The sequence below is a fragment of the Notothenia coriiceps genome, unplaced genomic scaffold (assembly GCF_000735185.1).
Source record: "Notothenia coriiceps isolate Sejong01 unplaced genomic scaffold, NC01 NC01_scaffold00037250, whole genome shotgun sequence".
Lineage (NCBI taxonomy): Eukaryota > Metazoa > Chordata > Actinopteri > Perciformes > Nototheniidae > Notothenia > Notothenia coriiceps.
The window spans coordinates 1,455,265-1,462,153 of NW_011369951.1; positions in this window are offsets into that span (position 1 = coordinate 1,455,265).

Genomic DNA, 6,889 nt, shown 5'->3' on the forward strand with positions numbered 1-6,889 from the left:
GATACCGAAAGTACAATATATTGAACACTGTGCTGCTGTCATTTCCCCCTAATGATAACCTGAGATGGTGAATTATAACTCACAATGAAAATTGTTCAGGAAAGTGGGTATAGAGTAGACATGTAGAACTAGATAAGCCAGCCTTGTCTACTTATTAAGGAAAAGTGGGAGGTTCTTTTTAATGAGCATTAGCTTCTCTGCTTTATCAGCCATAAGTCTGTTCCTCTTCTCATCAAGCACATGAGAGGCAGCGCTGAACAGTCTCTCGCTGTCAGTGCTTGTGATTTGATCTTACTCCGCATATTTGTCCGGGTGTTTTGATTTCAAGTGGTGGAGTAATCCCGAAGTGGTGAAAGTCTTTGCAGTTACACCCTCTCGAGAAATATCAGCTGAACACGTTTTACAAATCGCAATCCGTGCCTCTTTCTCTGATATTTTTAAATATCTCCAAGCGCCAGACATGTTGGCTGTGAGCCAGCATGGTCGCGCGCCGTGCTTGTCGCCGCGTTTTGATTACGTCATCACAACAACACGTTAGCTTACCAACGTAACCCTGTTCTCTGACATTCTTTGATATTTTTTCGGTGCGAGAACCCTTTCGGCTTTCGGCCGAAAGGGTCTTTTTAACCATTTTCGGCCGATAATTTTCGGCGGGCCGAATATTCGGTGCATCCCTAGAAATTAATATATTGATTCGTGTTCACCAACACGATTTTCGCATTTTTTTCGTTTCACACGGAACGATTTTAAAAGAAATGTAAATAATAACAAATTTGAAGGAAATATAGATTNCGTTAGCTTACCAACGTAACCCTGTTCCCTGACATTCGGTGATATTTTTTCGGTGCTAGAACCCTTTCGGCCGAAAGGGCCTTTTTAACCATTTTCGGCCGATAATTTTCGGCGGCCGAATATTCGGTGCATCCCTACAAAAAACCTTAGAAAATCTTGAAATCTTGAAAGGGATGTGCAAAATAGCAATTATATACAGTCTTTAATGAACGATTAGAGAATAANTTTACAAATCGCAATCCGCGCCTCTTTCTCTGATATCTTTAAATATCTCCAAGCGGCAGACATGTTGGCTGTGAGCCAGCATGGTCGCGCACCGTGCTTGTCGCCGCGTTTTGATTACGTCATCACAACAACACGTTAGTTTACCAACGTAACCCTGTTCTCTGACATTCGGTGATATTTTTTCGGTGCTAGAACCCTTTCGGCCAAAAGCCGAAAGGGCCTTTTTAACCATTTTCGGCCGATAATTTTCGGGGGCCGAATATTCGGTGCATCCCTAATATATTGTGTGATGTTACAAGGAGTTGACAATTGTTGGTGATTTCTCCAACGGGGCTTTAATTAATGCAGTGTTGTACAATTGAATCTTTCTGTCTTTAAAACTATTAGGAATAAGTAAAGCGGTCATATGTTATAATGCTGAAATACTGATACTGATGACACTTTTTAAAACAAGTGTAATAACTTTGGTAATCCATTAACTTTTGATCTACTGCTTCAATCATAGCAAAATGTCTGTCAATGACTTTGCGTTATGACTACATCCTAGGGTCAACGTTATGTTTAATCTTCAAACCTCAACGCGTTATAAAAAATTAATGGTGGCCCGTCAGGGCAAGCAAGGCATTTTCTGCTGGCCTAAACACTATCAGAATCACAAACCTTTTAATATAGTTTTTTCATTAACATGTATTAAATTATTTCCAATAGTCTATTCTCTTAATTGTAAAGCTTTTCTCTGTGTTGCGTCTGGTTGTGCTGCGTCCAATAATGGTTGTTAATGTCGGAGCTTTTATCACATTTAAGTCAGAATGTGTTGCTAGGTCAAAGAAATCTGCCTTGAGGCCTTCAGAATCAGTGCGGGCGGTTGTAGCTTAAAACAAATGGCAATGAAACGGTTGCATTGTCCAATCATATTTAAAATGTGCTATCTAGCAGGCGTACGATGACGTCGGAATTTTCACGTCCTTTGATTGGATTGTCAGCGCTAGCAAACACTATCGTGTGTAGCGATAGCTAGCGGTAGCTAGCGGTAGCTACCGATAGCGACCTGCTGGGAAACAGCATCTGTAGCGACCTTAGCAGCTTTGTCAGTGCTTTAGTTAAGTGTCTAGAATGTGTCTGACTTAATGCTATTAATTCAGAAATCATGTTATAATAAATTGAAAACCCCTCTGATTTCTCTCACCTGTCCGAAAGGGATTATTTTATTACAACACCAAATGTATTTGTTTTATCACCCCCCAAAATACAATTAAATAGTAGTAGCTATTATACAATTAATACAGTTAAATAATCATGTTGAATCACAGATTATTATTGTGATAACACATTTACATTTTTTATTCAATGGACACCACTCCTAAAAACATTTCCCTTAGCCTAAACTGGACTTTTAGTTATGAGCAAAAAAGTAAATGTTAGCATGCTAACATGCTAAACAAAAATTGTGATCATGGCAAACATTACACATGCTAAACATCCGTGTAGCAAACAGATATATAACAGAGATGGCAGATTTGCACATTCGAAGACCTTCACAATTCCTTATATGCTCATTAGGTTATTCTCAAACCACATGTATCATGTGGGGAAAACATGCTTTTAATCTTCAAACCTGGTCATTGTCCTGACCATTTAAAAAAAGATAAAGTATTATCTATAAGCATGATGTCACTATATTTAATTTCTCATACCCATGCTCTTGTATCCACTGTAGATAGATTTACCCTGGACATGTCATCTGGACCTTTTTTTTTATAGTTTTTAATTTCACCTGAATATCTGTTACTCAGTGTTGGGAGGGATCAGAAACTGCTGTAGAATTACACAGATTAACATTCAAATCATAGCACACAAATGTACCCTGGCATGATGTAATGCTTTCTGTCTTATCTCAGGCACTCAGGGTACGCATCGGGCCCCTCATGGCCCTCACTGCATGTGTTTGGTTTCAATACAAACAAGTCCCATCTTGTTCAGTTGCCTTGTTGCTTTGGTGAAAGAAGCAGGATGACACACTGGAGGAGGTAGACCAATTCATTTAAAGTTACAGTTTACAGTAACAACCCCCCTAACAAGGAGTTTCACAAAGTGGATCCCTGAACAGTTTCCAGTGGGTTTCCAGACCACTTCCTTGGTGAAGTATGCTGATGCTGGTTAAAAACCACGATATTTCATCCAATATTTTCCCCCCTTTTTTTTCCAATTCTCTAAACACATGAAGACAAGACCTACTGAACAATTGAAAGGCAACAACAGATGGTTATCGATTTATAAAACGTATGAATAATGCTTATAAATAAATGAAACAACAAAGAATAAAAGTGGAAGACCAAAATAAGACAATAAACAGAGAGGTTGATCTGTTTGGGTTTGCTCCCGGCAGGCTTTGGGTTTGGTTTAGTAATAATAATAATTTATTTTAATACATACACTCATACACACTCTAAAATACACATACATGTTAACCCAGTTACAAGCTTAAAAAATACAATTATATTTACATGTGTGGCATTAGCTCACCAGCAGCTTGATAGATCTGAGAATTGTTAAATATATTTTGAAATGTAACTTGTGAAGTCTAGATTTTTTCCCTTTCACATTTCCAGTTAGTAGTTGGTGTTCTTTGCAATACTTAGGCCAACAAGTAATGTTTTTTATGATTTGCGTCAAACATGTGTTGATTATATCCACATGAGTATGCATATAGACGGAGAGTATTGAATACTAGGGTAAAGGAATAGGTATAATATATTGATTTGTTTTTTACAATTGTTGTTTTGGTGGTCAAAGCCAGAGTGCATGGAAATAATCCCCAATATTCGTTCAAACATAAATGCATGGATGTCTTGATTTTCTTATCAGGCACCTACACTGAAAAAACTGAACCATTAATTAAATGTGTTATACAGATTTCACATCACTGTATTAGGTTAGTTCAAAGCAATAATATTAAGTTAAATCAAAAATAAGGTTCGACTTAATATAATTGCTTTTAACGAACCAAATACAGATATGTGAAATGTGTTGACAAAATCAAGTCAACGTTTCAGTTTCTTCAGTGTACAGTACACCAACAGAATCCAAATGCATTTGAACAGTATCAAATGAAAATAAAGGATCAGTTTATCTCTGTGTAATGTTGCTCCAGGCTTTGCTCTCAATATGAGCAGCTTATTGCTTGAGTTCTGGTTCTGAAATAAACTTTGATACAGTCCTCTGCTTTTCATTGCCTGGAGCCCATTTTTCTAAATGTCTCAACTTCTGCTGATCCACATATATAAATATATCCAAACTGATCAGGTGGTTAAACTGTTGATGTAAACTTAAAAATGTGATATATATCAAATAAATTAAAAAGCCAGGGTTAAAGTCTTCATAAGCTTATAAAAACACTTTTGGAGCACACTGACGCTCGTGGCTATGCTGGCTTACCTGTGTGAAAGGAGCAATGAATAATTTGATCACATTTTTCATTTCACTCGAGTGCTGAACAAACAGGAATCTGTGATTAACAGTTTTAATTAGGATTCTAACTTGACAAATTCTTACAGCCTCGCAACGTGCCAAAGATGAATAAATCACTGGGCCGGGATCATCAAGCTGCCTCTGAGTGAATGTGCCTCCAGATTACTTTGTGATTCCACCAACTGTGAGTCAGCCAAGGCTGAGTGTGTTTAACTAATCCTCTTCCACCACATGTCAGGTGCAGGAAGTTTATGTCCGCTCAGTGAGCCCACTGCCCCGCTCAGGTATCGGACCCCCAGCGCTCAGCTGTGTTTCTTCTGTGACTCTTGAAAGCTGCATGTCAGAACTGATTGTTCACCTGGGTTATGAAAACATTGTGGAAATAATTTTGCCTTGGCAATTGAACTTCCTTTTCTTTTTACAAATGTTGTTTTAATTAGCTATTGTTGTGACTTGCTGTGACAATGGCTTAAATAACCTAAAATGTTTGTGGATGTGACTACCAAATCCTTTAATACACAAGAGCAAAAATGATTCATTTACTCTTAGAAACACTTTAAACCAAAACGTTTTTGGTTACCTGTTTTGAACCGTTTGAGCCAATAGAATCAAGGGGAAGTTCCTAAATCCATCTAAACATTACCATTGGTGAATGAGAGGATGTGCTTTGCTGCCGCGAGTTTTGGTGATGATACTTATACCATTGGAACCTGTGGAATCCCAGCTTTCATATGATATATTGTTTGTGCAGATCCGATGAAGTATAAGTATATATATATTTCCACCGTGAGTTATGTGCTAAGTGCGTTAGCACTATTTCGCGTTACACTTGTGTTTTGTTTCGGTAAAAATTGTGAGTTTCTTCCCGTTAAGTGGGTATGACACAGTCATAGTTTGTTAAATGTTAAGAAGCCCTCAGACGCTGTTTCTTGCAAGATGTTACGGGAGCCCCAGCCCCCGGGGGCTCTTGCTCTGTTAGCATTTTTGGTCTCTAATATCACATGTCTCATACTGCCTGCGCTGCAGCAACTCTTTTCACCCTCTGTCTGAAACCAGAGCCCAGTCTGCTCTGATTGGTTAGCTGGCGGCGGCTATGATTGGTGAACCTCTTACAGATGTCCCGCCCCTTATTCCTATCACGTACAATGTGTTGGAGCGGTACTTAATAGAAGCTCGAGTGTTACATAGTGTTGTCACTATGTTCTGGAAGTAAACAACGGAGTCCAATGGAGGCGTTTCAGGCAGTGGGGCGGGGGAACAAAGGGATTTTAGTCTTTGCAGACCACTTACATGCACAAAGACCTATAGAACACACTACAAGAGAGGGAAAACCCCAAAACGCATGTGGAATCTAGGTTATGGTTTTTAACTATGTGGAAACTCTTTGTGCTTATACTTATAACGTCTTAGATGGTCCATAAAGTACTTTATTTCTACATTTTTCCTTTAATCACAGATCTTGCATCACATTTAAATGTAAAGCTACTAAAAGTACTGCACTGTAAGTTTTTTAATAGCAGTTTAGTGAGAGTTCAGAATGGAGATACACACCATCTCTCAATCCCCGTGACCCGCCCTAATGCCAGATTTAAACATCAGTAATGTGCACTGGGGTCCGAAATTCCATTGTGAAATGTTAGATTCAAACCTTGATGATATGCATCGTAACTATTGTAATCAGACATCCCAAGCTTCGCCTCCATTATTAATTGTCCAAAGCGTAATGATTTATTGCAGTCCCGGAGAATGATTATTCATTTTCTGGTTGATTATACCTGTGGGCGGCAACAACACTGTTCTGCACATAAGCATCTGCTAAATGAGAAAGTATTCCTCACATGAAAAGATGTCCTTGGAAACAGCTCATTTTTGCTTTAATCAAACATATGTAAAAGTGCTGTTGATTAAGGACTCTGTGGCAAGCATTCAGAGGGAAAAAATGAAATTATCATTATCTGATTGTATTTATTGTTCAGACTTGTGAGAAGACCTTTCCTGAGCAGGCACTTAGGTCCAAGTCATTGTTGATCTTTTCAATCATTTGCACGCTGTAACTTGGACGCACTTCAGTGCTGCAGCCGGCGCTGCACCTGCACTGCAACAGAACGTGCAGCCGAGGCCTAACTGCTGTGACACTGCTGGTTTACATTCCAGGGGAACGGCGGAGAGTGACAGGAGTGTGTGTACAACACACACTTCCCTCAGCCAGGCAGGTCTGGGTCCGCCTGAGCCGCAAACAGCAGGCCAAGTTCAAACTTCACTTACGGGATCTCAACACTTGGAGGAATGCACAGGTGCAGACACTCAGCAGCAGACAATCCAGCTAACACTTTATCAATCTGACACTCTGCAGGGCCCGTGCCAATGACTGGCTCCTGTGGGAGTGGGCCTCCTGCAACAAAAG